The 13877-nt window shown below is 61.0% G+C and overlaps 1 protein-coding gene across 6 annotated transcripts in view; it reads right to left on the bottom strand.

Moving 5' to 3' along the window:
• Positions 1 to 13877, bottom strand: part of DLG4 (discs large MAGUK scaffold protein 4) — a 508272-nt gene that overhangs the window by 267598 nt on the left and 226797 nt on the right. The gene's annotated exons all lie outside the window — the stretch shown is intronic.

Here is a 13877-nt window from a genome sequence, read left to right as displayed (position 1 = left end):
CCTCAAACCCCCTGCAGAGCATCCCCTAGCCTCAAACCCCCTGCAGAGCATCCCCTAGCCTCAAACCCTCTGCAGAGCATCCCCTAGCCTCAAACCCCCTGCAGAGCATTCCATAGCCTCAAACCCCCTGCAGAGCATCCCATAGCCTCAAACCCCCTGCAGAGCGTCCCCTAGCCTCAAACCCCCTGCAGAGCATCCCATAGCCTCAAACCCCCTGCAGAGCATCCGCCTACCCTCAAACCCCCTGCAGAGCATCCCCTAGCCTCAAACCCCCTGCAGAGCATCCCATAGCCTCAAACCCCCTGCAGAGCATCCCCTAGCCCCAAACCCCCTGCAGAGCATCCCCTAGCCTCAAACCCCCTGCAGAGCATCCCCTAGCCTCAAACCCCCTGCAGAGCATCCCCCTAGCCTCAAACCCCCTGCAGAGCACCCCCTAGCCTCAAACCCCCCTGCAGAGCATCCCATAGCCTCAAACCCCCTGCAGAGCATCCCCTAGCCCCAAACCCCCTGCAGAGCATCCCATAGCCTGAAACCCCCTGCAGAGCATCCCCTAGCCTCAAACCCCCTGCACAGCAAACCGCCTAGCCTCAAACCCCCTGCAGAGCATCCCCTAGCCTCAAACCCCCTGCACAGCAAACCGCCTAGCCTCAAACCCCCTGCAGAGCATCCCCTAGCCTCAACCCCCTGCAGAGCATCCGCCTAGCCTCAAACCCCCTGCAGAGCATCCCCTAGCCTCAAACCCCCTGCAGAGCATCCCATAGCCTCAAACCCCCTGCAGAGCATCCCCTAGCCTCAAACCCCCTGCAGAGCATCCGCCTACCCTCAAACCCCCTGCAGAGCATCCCCTAGCCTCAAACCCTCTGCAGAGCATCCCCTAGCCTCAAACCCCCTGCAGAGCATCCCCTAGCCTCAAACCCCCTGCACAGCAAACCGCCTAGCCTCAACCCCCTGCAGAGCATCCCCTAGCCTCAAACCCCCTGCACAGCAAACCGCCTAGCCTCAAACCCCCTGCAGAGCATCCCCTAGCCTCAAACCCCCTGCACAGCAAACCGCCAAGCCTCAAACCCCCTGCAGAGCATCCCCTAGCCTCAAACCCCCTGCAGAGCATCCCCTAGCCTCAAACCCCCTGCACAGCAAACCGCCTAGCCTCAACCCCCTGCAGAGCATCCGCCTAGCCTCAAACCCCCTGCAGAGCATCCCATAGCCTCAAACCCCCTGCAGAGCATCCCCTAGCCTCAAACCCCCTGCAGAGCATCCCCTAGCCTCAAACCCCTGCAGAGCGTCCCCTAGCCTCAAACCCCCTGCAGAGCATCCCCTAGTCTCAAACCCCCTGCAGAGCATCCCCTAGCCCCAAACCCCCTGCAGAGCATCCCCTAGCCTCAAACCCCCTGCAGAGCATCCCCTAGCCTCAACCCCCCTGCAGAGCATCCCCTAGCCTCAAACCCCCTGCAGAGCATCCCCTAGCCTCAAACCCCCTGCAGAGCATCCCCTAGCCCCAAACCCCCTGCACAGCAAACCGCCTAGCCTCAAACCCCCTGCAGAGCATCCCATAGCCTCAAACCCCCTGCAGAGCATCCCCTAGCCTCAAACCCCCTGCAGAGCATCCCCTAGCCTCAAACCCCCTGCAGAGCATCCCCTAGCCCCAAACCCCCTGCAGAGCATCCCCCTAGCCTCAAACCCCCTGCAGAGCATCCCCTAGCCTCAAACCCCCTGCAGAGCATCCCATAGCCTCAAACCCCCTGCAGAGCATCCCCTAGCCTCAAACCCCCTGCAGAGCATCCCCTAGCCTCAAACCCCTGCAGAGCGTCCCCTAGCCTCAAACCCCCTGCAGAGCATCCCCTAGTCTCAAACCCCCTGCAGAGCATCCCCTAGCCCCAAACCCCCTGCAGAGCATCCCCTAGCCTCAAACCCCCTGCAGAGCATCCCCTAGCCTCAAACCCCCTGCAGAGCATCCCCTAGCCTCAACCCCCCTGCAGAGCATCCCCTAGCCTCAAACCCCCTGCAGAGCATCCCCTAGCCTCAAACCCCCTGCAGAGCATCCCCTAGCCCCAAACCCCCTGCACAGCAAACCGCCTAGCCTCAAACCCCCTGCAGAGCATCCCATAGCCTCAAACCCCCTGCAGAGCATCCCCTAGCCTCAAACCCCCTGCAGAGCATCCCCTAGCCTCAAACCCCCTGCAGAGCATCCCCTAGCCCCAAACCCCCTGCAGAGCATCCCCCTAGCCTCAAACCCCCTGCAGAGCATCCCCTAGCCTCAAACCCCCTGCAGAGGATCCCCTAGCCTCAAACCCCTTGCAGAGCATTCCCCTAGCCTCAAACCCCATGCACAGCAAACCGCCTAGCCTCAAACCCCCTGCAGAGCATCCCATAGCCTCAAACCCCCTGCAGAGCATCCCCTAGCCCCAAACCCCCTGCACAGCAAACAGCCTAGCCTCAAACCCCCTGCAGAGCATCCCCTACCCTCAAACCCCCTGCAGAGCATTCCCCTAGCCTCAAACCCCCTGCAGAGCATCCCCTAGCCTCAAACCCCCTGCAGAGCAACCGCCTAGCCTCAAACCCCCTGCAGAGCATCCCCTACCCTCAAACCCCCTGCAGAGCATCCCCTAGCCTCAAACCCCCTGCACAGCAAACCGCCTAGCCTCAAACCCCCTGCAGAGCATCCCCTAGCCTCAAACCCCCTGCAGAGTATCCCCTAGCCTCAAACCCCCTGCAGAGTATCCCCTAGCCTCAAACCCCCTGCAGAGCATCCCCTAGCCCCAAACCCCCTGCAGAGCATCCCCCAGCCTCAAACCCCCTGCAGAGCATCCGCCTAGCCTCAAACCCCCTGCAGAGCATCCCCTAGCCTCAAACCCCCTGCAGAGCATCCCCTAGCCTCAAACCCCCTGCAGAGCAACCGCCTAGCCTCAAACACCCTGCAGAGCATCCCCTAGCCTCAAACCCCCTGCAGAGCATCCCCTAACCTCAAACCCCCTGCAGAGCATCCGCCTAGCCTCAAACCCCCTGCAGAGCATTCCTTAGCCTCAAACACCCTGCAGAGCATCCCCTAGCCTCAAACCCCCTGCAGAGCATCCCCCTAGCCTCAAACCCCCTGCAGAGCATCCCCTAGCCTCAAACCCCCTGCAGAGCATCCGCCTACCCTCAAACCCCCTGCAGAGCATCCCCTAGCCTCAAACCCTCTGCAGAGCATCCCCTAGCCTCAAACCCCCTGCAGAGCATCCCCTAGCCTCAAACCCCCTGCACAGCAAACCGCCTAGCCTCAACCCCCTGCAGAGCATCCCCTAGCCTCAAACCCCCTGCACAGCAAACCGCCTAGCCTCAAACCCCCTGCAGAGCATCCCCTAGCCTCAAACCCCCTGCACAGCAAACCGCCAAGCCTCAAACCCCCTGCAGAGCATCCCCTAGCCTCAAACCCCCTGCAGAGCATCCCCTAGCCTCAAACCCCCTGCACAGCAAACCGCCTAGCCTCAACCCCCTGCAGAGCATCCGCCTAGCCTCAAACCCCCTGCAGAGCATCCCATAGCCTCAAACCCCCTGCAGAGCATCCCCTAGCCTCAAACCCCCTGCAGAGCATCCCCTAGCCTCAAACCCCTGCAGAGCGTCCCCTAGCCTCAAACCCCCTGCAGAGCATCCCCTAGTCTCAAACCCCCTGCAGAGCATCCCCTAGCCCCAAACCCCCTGCAGAGCATCCCCTAGCCTCAAACCCCCTGCAGAGCATCCCCTAGCCTCAAACCCCCTGCAGAGCATCCCCTAGCCTCAACCCCCCTGCAGAGCATCCCCTAGCCTCAAACCCCCTGCAGAGCATCCCCTAGCCTCAAACCCCCTGCAGAGCATCCCCTAGCCCCAAACCCCCTGCACAGCAAACCGCCTAGCCTCAAACCCCCTGCAGAGCATCCCATAGCCTCAAACCCCCTGCAGAGCATCCCCTAGCCTCAAACCCCCTGCAGAGCATCCCCTAGCCTCAAACCCCCTGCAGAGCATCCCCTAGCCCCAAACCCCCTGCAGAGCATCCCCCTAGCCTCAAACCCCCTGCAGAGCATCCCCTAGCCTCAAACCCCCTGCAGAGGATCCCCTAGCCTCAAACCCCTTGCAGAGCATTCCCCTAGCCTCAAACCCCCTGCACAGCAAACCGCCTAGCCTCAAACCCCCTGCAGAGCATCCCATAGCCTCAAACCCCCTGCAAAGCATCCCATAGCCTCAAACCCCCTGCAGAGCATCCCCTAGCCCCAAACCCCCTGCACAGCAAACAGCCTAGCCTCAAACCCCCTGCAGAGCATCCCCTAGCCTCAAACCCCCTGCAGAGCATTCCCCTAGCCTCAAACCCCCTGCAGAGCATCCCCTAGCCTCAAACCCCCTGCAGAGCAACCGCCTAGCCTCAAACCCCCTGCAGAGCATCCCCTACCCTCAAACCCCCTGCAGAGCATCCCCTAGCCTCAAACCCCCTGCACAGCAAACCGCCTAGCCTCAAACCCCCTGCAGAGCATCCCCTAGCCTCAAACCCCCTGCAGAGTATCCCCTAGCCTCAAACCCCCTGCAGAGTATCCCCTAGCCTCAAACGCCCTGCAGAGCATCCCCTAGCCCCAAACCCCCTGCAGAGCATCCCCCAGCCTCAAACCCCCTGCAGAGCATCCGCCTAGCCTCAAACCCCCTGCAGAGCATCCCCTAGCCTCAAACCCCCTGCAGAGCATCCCCTAGCCTCAAACCCCCTGCAGAGCAACCGCCTAGCCTCAAACACCCTGCAGAGCATCCCCTAGCCTCAAACCCCCTGCAGAGCATCCCCTAACCTCAAACCCCCTGCAGAGCATCCGCCTAGCCTCAAACCCCCTGCAGAGCATTCCTTAGCCTCAAACACCCTGCAGAGCATCCCCTAGCCTCAAACCCCCTGCAGAGCATCCCCCTAGCCTCAAACCCCCTGCAGAGCATCCCCTAGCCTCAAACCCCCTGCAGAGCATCCGCCTAGCCCCAAACACCCTGCAGAGCATCCGCCTAGCCTCAAACCCCCTGCAGAGCATCCCATAGCCTCAAACCCCCTGCAGAGCATCCCATAGCCTCAAACCCCCTGCAGAGCATCCCCTAGCCTCAAACCCCCTGCAGAGCATTCCTTAGCCTCAAACCCCCTGCAGAGCATTCCTTAGCCCCAAACCCCCTGCAGAGCATTCCTTAGCCCCAAACCCCCTGCAGAGCATCCCCTAGCCTCAAACCCCCTGCAGAGCATCCCATAGCCTCAAACCCCCTGCAGAGCATCCCCTAGCCTCAAACCCCCTGCAGAGCATCCCCTAGCCTCAAACCCCCTGCAGAGCATCCGCCTAGCCTCAAACCCCCTGCAGAGCATCCCATAGCCTCAAACCCCCTGCAGAGCATCCCCTAGCCTCAACCCCCTGCAGAGCATCCCCTAGCCTCAAACCCCCTGCAAAGCGTCCCCTAGCCTCAAACCCCTGCAGAGCATCCCCTAGCCTCAAACCCCCTGCAGAGCATCCCATAGCCTCAAACCCCCTGCAGAGCATCCCCTAGCCTCAAACCCCCTGCAGAGCATCCCATAGCCTCAAACCCCCATGCAGAGCATTCCTTAGCCCCAAACCCCCTGCAGAGCATTCCTTAGCCTCAAACCCCCTGCAGAGCATCCCCTAGCCTCAAACCCCCTGCAGAGCATCCGCCTAGCCTCAAACCCCCTGCAGAGCATCCCCTAGCCTCAAACACCCTGCAGAGCATCCCCTAGCCTCAAACCCCCTGCATAGCATCCCCCTAGCCTCAAACCCCCTGCAGAGCGTCCCCTAGCCTCAAACCCCCTGCAGAGCGTCCGCCTAGCCCCAAACCCCCTGCAGAGCATCCCCTAGCCTCAAACCCCCTGCAGAGTATCCCCTAGCCTCAAACCCCCTGCAGAGCATCCCCTAGCCTCAAACCCCCTGCAGAGCATCCCCTAGCCTCAAACCCCCTGCAGAGCATCCCCTAGCCTCAAACCCCCTGCAGAGCATCCGCCTAGCCTCAAACCCCTGCAGAGCATCCGCCTAGCCCCAAACCCCCTGCAGAGCAACCCCCTAGCCTCAAACCCCTGCAGAGCATCCGCCTAGCCCCAAACCCCCTGCAGAGCATCCCCTAGCCTCAAACCCCCTGCAGAGTATCCCCTAGCCTCAAACCCCCTGCAGAGCATCCTCTAGCCTCAACCCCCCTGCAGAGCATCCCCTAGCCTCAAACCCCCTGCAGAGCAACCACCTAGCCTCAAACCCCCTGCAGAGCATCCCCTAGCCTCAACCCCCCTGCAGAGCATCCCCTAGCCTCAAACCCCCTGCAGAGCAACCGCCTAGCCTCAAACCCCCTGCAGAGCATCCCCTAGCCTCAACCCCCCTGCAGAGCATCCGCCTAGCCTCAAACACCCTGCAGAGCATCCGCCTAGCCTCAAACCCCTGCAGAGCATCCGCCTAGCCTCAAACCCCCTGCAGAGCATGCCCCTAGCCTCAAACCCCCTGCAGAGCATCCCCTAGCCCCAAACCCCCTGCAGAGCATCCCCTAGCCTCAAACCCCCTGCAGAGCATCCCCTAGCCTCAAACCCCCTGCAGACCATCCCCTAGCCTCAAACCCCCTGCAGACCATCCCCTAGCCCCAAACCCCCTGCAGAGCATCCCCTAGCCTCAAACCCCCTGCAGAGCATCCCCTAGCCTCAAACCCCCTGCAGAGCATCCCATAGCCTCAAACCCCCTGCAGAGCATCCCCTAGCCCCAAACCCCCTGCATAGCATCCCCCTAGCCTCAAACCCCCTGCAGAGCGTCCCCTAGCCTCAAACCCCCTGCAGAGCATCCCCTAGCCTCAACCCCCTGCAGAGCATTCCTTAGCCTCAAACCCCCTGCAGAGCATCCCCTAGCCTCAAACCCCCTGGAGAGCATCCCCTAGCCTCAAACCCCCTGCAGAGCATCCCCTAGCCTCAAACCCCCTGCAGAGCATCCCCCTAGCCTCAAACCCCCTGCAGAGCATCCCATAGCCTCAAACCCCCTGCAGAGCATCCCATAGCCTCAAACCCCCTGCAGAGCATCCCCTAGCCTCAAACCCCCTGCAGAGCATCCCCTAGCCTCAAACCCCCTGCAGAGCATCCCCTAGCCTCAAACCCCCTGCAGAGCATCCCCTAGCCTCAAACCCCCTGCAGAGCATCTCCTAGCCTCAAACCCCCCTGCAGAGCATCCGCCTACCCTCAAACCCCCTGCAGAGCATCCCCTAGCCTCAAACCCCCTGCAGAGCATCCGCCTAGCCCCAAACACCCTGCAGAGCATCCGCCTAGCCTCAAACCCCTGCAGAGCATCCGCCTAGCCTCAAACCCCCTGCAGAGCATGCCCCTAGCCTCAAACCCCCTGCAGAGCATCCCCTAGCCCCAAACCCCCTGCAGAGCATCCCCTAGCCTCAAACCCCCTGCAGAGCATCCCCTAGCCTCAAACCCCCTGCAGACCATCCCCTAGCCTCAAACCCCCTGCAGACCATCCCCTAGCCCCAAACCCCCTGCAGAGCATCCCCTAGCCTCAAACCCCCTGCAGAGCATCCCCTAGCCTCAAACCCCCTGCAGAGCATCCCATAGCCTCAAACCCCCTGCAGAGCATCCCCTAGCCCCAAACCCCCTGCATAGCATCCCCCTAGCCTCAAACCCCCTGCAGAGCGTCCCCTAGCCTCAAACCCCCTGCAGAGCATCCCCTAGCCTCAACCCCCTGCAGAGCATTCCTTAGCCTCAAACCCCCTGCAGAGCATCCCCTAGCCTCAAACCCCCTGCAGAGCATCCCCTAGCCTCAAACCCCCTGCAGAGCATCCCCTAGCCTCAAACCCCCTGCAGAGCATCCCCCTAGCCTCAAACCCCCTGCAGAGCATCCCATAGCCTCAAACCCCCTGCAGAGCATCCCATAGCCTCAAACCCCCTGCAGAGCATCCCCTAGCCTCAAACCCCCTGCAGAGCATCCCCTAGCCTCAAACCCCCTGCAGAGCATCCCCTAGCCTCAAACCCCCTGCAGAGCATCCCCTAGCCTCAAACCCCCTGCAGAGCATCTCCTAGCCTCAAACCCCCCTGCAGAGCATCCGCCTACCCTCAAACCCCCTGCAGAGCATCCCCTAGCCTCAAACCCCCTGCAGAGCATCCGCCTAGCCCCAAACACCCTGCAGAGCATCCGCCTAGCCTCAAACCCCCTGCAGAGCATCCCATAGCCTCAAACCCCCTGCAGAGCATCCCCTAGCCTCAAACCCCCTGCAGAGCATCCCCTAGCCTCAAACCCCCTGCAGAGCATCCCCTAGCCCCAAACCCCCTGCAGAGCATCCCCTAGCCTCAAACCCCCTGCACAGCAACCGCCTAGCCTCAAACCCCCTGCAGAGCATCCCCTAGCCTCAACCCCCCTGCAGAGCATCCCCTAGCCTCAAACCCCCTGCAGAGCATCCCCTAGCCTCAAACCCCCTGCAGAGCATCCTCTAGCCTCAAACCCCTGCAGAGCATCCCCTAGCCTCAAACCCCCTGCAGAGCATCCCCTAGCCTCAAACCCCCTGCAGAGCATCCCCTAGCCTCAAACCCCCTGCAGAGCATCCCCTAGCCTCAAACCCCCTGCAGAGCATCCGCCTAGCCTCAAACCCCCTGCAGAGCATCCCCTAGCCTCAAACCCCCTGCAGAGCATTCCTTAGCCCCAAACCCCCTGCAGAGCATTCCTTAGCCTCAAACCCCCTGCAGAGCATCCCCTAGCCTCAACCCCCCTGCAGAGCATCCCCTAGCCTCAACCCCCCTGCAGAGCATCCCCTAGCCTCAAACCCCCTGCAGAGCATCCCCTAGCCTCAAACCCCCTGCAGAGCATCCCCTAGCCTCAAACCCCCTGCAGAGCATCCCCTAGCCTCAAACCCCCTGCAGAGCATCCGCCTAGCCTCAAACCCCCTGCAGAGCATCCGCCTAGCCCCAAACCCCCTGCAGAGCATCCCCTAGCCTCAACCCCCCTGCAGAGCATCCCCTAGCCTCAAACCCCCTGCAGAGCATCCCCTAGCCTCAACCCCCCTGCAGAGCATCCCCTAGCCTCAAACCCCTGCAGAGCATCCCCTAGCCTCAAACCCCCTGCAGAGCATCCCCTAGCCTCAAACCCCCTGCAGAGCATCCCCTAGCCTCAAAACCCTGCAGAGCGTCCCCTAGCCTCAAACCCCCTGCAGAGCATCCCCTAGCCTCAAACCCCCTGCAGAGCATCCCCTAGCCTCAAACCCCTGCAGAGCATCCCCTAGCCTCAAACCCCCTGCAGAGCATCCCCTAGCCTCAAACCCCCTGCAGAGCATCCCCTAGCCTCAAACCCCCTGCAGAGCATCCCCTAGCCATAAACCCCCTGCAGAGCATCCCCTAGCCTCAACCCCCTGCAGAGTATCCCCTAGCCTCAAACCCCCTGCAGAGCATCCCCTAGCCATAAACCCCCTGCAGAGCATCCCCTAGCCTCAACCCCCTGCAGAGCATCCCCTAGCCTCAAACCCCCTGCAGAGTATCCCTAGCCTCAAACCCCCTGCAGAGCATCCCCCTAGCCTCAAACCCCCAGCAGAGCATCCCCTAGCCTCAAACCCCCTGCAGAGCATCCGCCTAGCCCCAAACACCCTGCAGAGCATCCCCTAGCCTCAAACCCCCTGCACAGCAAACCGCCTAGCCTCAAACCCCCTGCAGAGCATCCGCCTAGCCTCAAACCCCCTGCAGAGCATCCCCTAGCCTCAAACCCCCTGCAGAGCATCCCCTAGCCTCAAACCCCTGCAGAGCGTCCCCTAGCCTCAAACCCCCTGCAGAGCATCCCCTAGCCTCAAACCCCCTGCAGAGCATCCCCTAGCCTCAAACCCCCTGCAGAGCATCCCCTAGCCTCAAACCCCTGCAGAGCGTCCCCTAGCCTCAAACCCCCTGCAGAGCATCCCCTAGCCTCAAACCCCCTGCAGAGCATCCCCTAGCCTCAAACCCCCTGCACAGCAAACCGCCTAGCCTCAACCCCCTGCAGAGCATCCCCTAGCCTCAAACCCCCTGCAGAGCATCCGCCTAGCCTCAAACCCCCTGCAGAGCATCCCCTAGCCTCAAACCCCTGCAGAGCATCCCCTAGCCTCAAACCCCCTGCAGAGCAACCGCCTAGCCTCAAACACCCTGCAGAGCATCCGCCTAGCCCCAAACCCCCTGCAGAGCATCCCCTAGCCTCAAACCCCCTGCAGAGCATCCCATAGCCTCAAACCCCCTGCAGAGCATCCCCCTAGCCTCAAACCCCCTGCAGAGCGTCCCCTAGCCTCAAACCCCCTGCAGAGCATCCCCTAGCCTCAAACCCCCTGCAGAGCGTCCGCCTAGCCTCAAACCCTCTGCAGAGCATCCCCTAGCCTCAAACCCCCTGCAGACCATCCCCTAGCCCCAAACCCCCTGCAGAGCATCCCCTAGCCTCAAACCCCCTGCAGACCATCCCCTAGCCCCAAACCCCCTGCAGAGCATCCCCTAGCCTCAAACCCCCTGCAGAGCATCCCCTAGCCTCAAACCCCCTGCAGAGCATCCCATAGCCTCAAACCCCCTGCAGAGCATCCCCTAGCCCCAAACCCCCTGCATAGCATCCCCTAGCCTCAACCCCCCTGCAGAGCATCCCCTAGCCTCAAACCCCCTGCAGAGCATCCCCTAGCCCCAAACACCCTGCAGAGCATCCCCTAGCCTCAAACCCCCTGCAGAGCATCCCCTAGCCTCAAACCCCCTGCAGACCATCCCCTAGCCCCAAACCCCCTGCAGAGCATCCCCTAGCCTCAAACCCCCTGCAGAGCATCCCCTAGCCTCAAACCCCCTGCAGAGCATCCCATAGCCTCAAACCCCCTGCAGAGCATCCCCTAGCCCCAAACCCCCTGCATAGCATCCCCATAGCCTCAAACCCCCTGCAGAGCATCCCCTAGCCCCAAACCCCCTGCATAGCATCCCCCTAGCCTCAAACCCCCTGCAGAGCGTCCCCTAGCCTCAAACCCCCTGCAGAGCATCCCCTAGCCTCAACCCCCTGCAGAGCATTCCTTAGCCTCAAACCCCCTGCCGAGCATCCCCTAGCCTCAAACCCCCTGCAGAGCATCCCCTAGCCTCAAACCCCCTGCAGAGCATCCCCTAGCCTCAAACCCCCTGCAGAGCATCCCCTAGCCTCAAACCCCCTGCAGAGCATCCCCCTAGCCTCAAACCCCCTGCAGAGCATCCCATAGCCTCAAACCCCCTGCAGAGCATCCCATAGCCTCAAACCCCCTGCAGAGCATCCCCTAGCCTCAAACCCCCTGCAGAGCATCCCCTAGCCTCAAACCCCCTGCAGAGCATCCCCTAGCCTCAAACCCCCTGCAGAGCATCCCCTAGCCTCAAACCCCCTGCAGAGCATCTCCTAGCCTCAAACCCCCCTGCAGAGCATCCCATAGCCTCAAACCCCCTGCAGAGCATCCCCTAGCCCCAAACCCCCTGCAGAGCATCCCCTAGCCTCAAACCCCCTGCACAGCAACCGCCTAGCCTCAAACCCCCTGCAGAGCATCCCCTAGCCTCAACCCCCCTGCAGAGCATCCGCCTAGCCCCAAACCCCCTGCAGAGCATCCCCTAGCCTCAAACCCCCTGCAGAGCATCCCCTAGCCTCAAACCCCCTGCAGAGCATCCTCTAGCCTCAAACCCCTGCAGAGCATCCCCTAGCCTCAAACCCCCTGCAGAGCATCCCCTAGCCTCAACCCCCCTGCAGAGCATCCCCTAGCCTCAAACCCCCTGCAGAGCATCCGCCTAGCCCCAAACCCCCTGCAGAGCATCCGCCTAGCCCCAAACCCCCTGCAGAGCATCCCCTAGCCTCAAACCCCCCTGCAGAGCATCCCATAGCCTCAAACCCCCTGCAGAGCATCCCATAGCCTCAACCCCCCTGCAGAGCATCCCATAGCCTCAAACCCCCTGCAGAGCATCCCCTAGCCTCAAACCCCCTGCAGAGCATCCCCTAGCCTCAAACCCCCTGCAGAGCATCCCCTAGCCTCAACCCCCCTGCAGAGCATCCCCTAGCCTCAAACCCCCTGCAGAGCATCCCCTAGCCTCAACCCCCCTGCAGAGCATCCCCTAGCCCCAAACCCCCTGCAGAGCATCCCCCTAGCCTCAAACCCCCTGCAGAGCATCCCCTAGCCTCAAACCCCTGCAGAGCATCCCCTAGCCTCAAACCCCCTGCAGAGTATCCCTAGCCTCAAACCCCCTGCAGAGCATCCCCCTAGCCTCAAACCCCCATCAGAGCATCCCCTAGCCTCAAACCCCCTGCAGAGCATCCGCCTAGCCCCAAACACCCTGCAGAGCATCCCCTAGCCTCAAACCCCCTGCACAGCAAACCGCCTAGCCTCAAACCCCCTGCAGAGCATCCGCCTAGCCTCAAACCCCCTGCAGAGCATCCCCTAGCCTCAAACCCCCTGCAGAGCATCCCCTAGCCTCAAACCCCTGCAGAGCGTCCCCTAGCCTCAAACCCCCTGCAGAGCATCCCCTAGCCTCAAACCCCCTGCAGAGCATCCCCTAGCCTCAAACCCCCTGCAGAGCGTCCCCTAGCCTCAAACCCCCTGCAGAGCGTCCCCTAGCCTCAAACCCCCTGCAGAGCATCCCCTAGCCTCAAACCCCCTGCAGAGCATCCCCTAGCCTCAAACCCCTGCAGAGCATCCCCTAGCCTCAAACCCCCTGCAGAGCGTCCCCTAGCCTCAAACCCCCTGCAGAGCATCCCCTAGCCTCAACCCCCCTGCAGAGCATCCCCTAGCCTCAAACCCCCTGCAGAGCAACCGCCTAGCCTCAAACCCCCTGCAGAGCATCCCCTAGCCTCAAACCCCCTGCAGAGCATCCCCTAGCCTCAAACCCCCTGCAGAGCATCCCCTAGCCTCAAACCCCCTGCAGAGCATCCCCTAGCCTCAAACCCCCTGCAGAGCATCCCCTAGCCTCAAACCCCCTGCAGAGCGTCCCCTAGCCTCAAACCCCCTGCAAAACACAGAGCCACAGAGGAGTTGCAAAGTTCCACACCAGAGACGGAGTATATATCCATAGGATCACAATGAGCTATACACTCCATAGAGCTGAGTCGCCAGAAAAAGCCATTACTTAGCGTTAAAAATAAGAAGGAACGTTCTGAAGATTGCTGTTCCCATTCAAAAACCATCCAACATGAAGGAGCTGGAGAAGTTTTGCCTGGTGCTAATGCTGCTGAACAAACGTGTACCTGAGTTCTGCAGTCATGTGACAAGCTGTGCAGGGAGAGAGAAGCTTGCCCTGACAGATGATGCAAGTTACATTACACAGTGAGAATGAAGTTACTCGTGCTATAAATGTTATGTGCTGCATGCTACAGGCTCAGTCAGCTGTGTAGTGTGTAATCACACGAGCGAACGTCCTTAAAGAGGACCTGTAGACTAATAGAGATGGCCCGAATGGTTCGCCGGCAAAATTATTCATGCGAATATCGGGGGTCCGTGTTTGCGGCGAACAGCGAACTTTATGGCGGTTTGACCCGCCCCCTTCACTACATCATTGGGCTAAAATTTGACCCTCTACATTACAGTCAGCAGACACATGGCAACCAATCAGGCTGCACTCCCTCCTGGACCCGACCCCCCCTCCCCCCTTATATAAGGCAGCAGCGTCAGCAATGTTCTCACTACGTGTGCTGTCTGCTGCAGTATTAGTGAGAGAAGGGAGAGACATTGGAGTGATAGGGAAAGCGATAGTTAGCTTGCGCCTTGCTGATATTTGTTACTGAGAAGCACCCTGAAACAGCTCTTTTGAGAGCTAATGTTCTTGTGATGTGTTTTTTTTTGTGTGTGTGGCCCACTGACACTGCATATACAGGCCTGTCTGTCGCAGCTGGTCCTTGCTAATTGCTATACTGTGCCAGGCCCAGCACATGCAGTGCATACCTTTTCACTGCACCTGTGTGTGT

This window comes from Hyperolius riggenbachi, chromosome 3, assembly GCF_040937935.1.
Source record: "Hyperolius riggenbachi isolate aHypRig1 chromosome 3, aHypRig1.pri, whole genome shotgun sequence".
NCBI lineage: Eukaryota > Metazoa > Chordata > Amphibia > Anura > Hyperoliidae > Hyperolius > Hyperolius riggenbachi.
The sequence above is the reverse complement of the archived record's forward strand: the minus strand, read 5'-3'. Positions and strand labels throughout refer to the sequence as shown.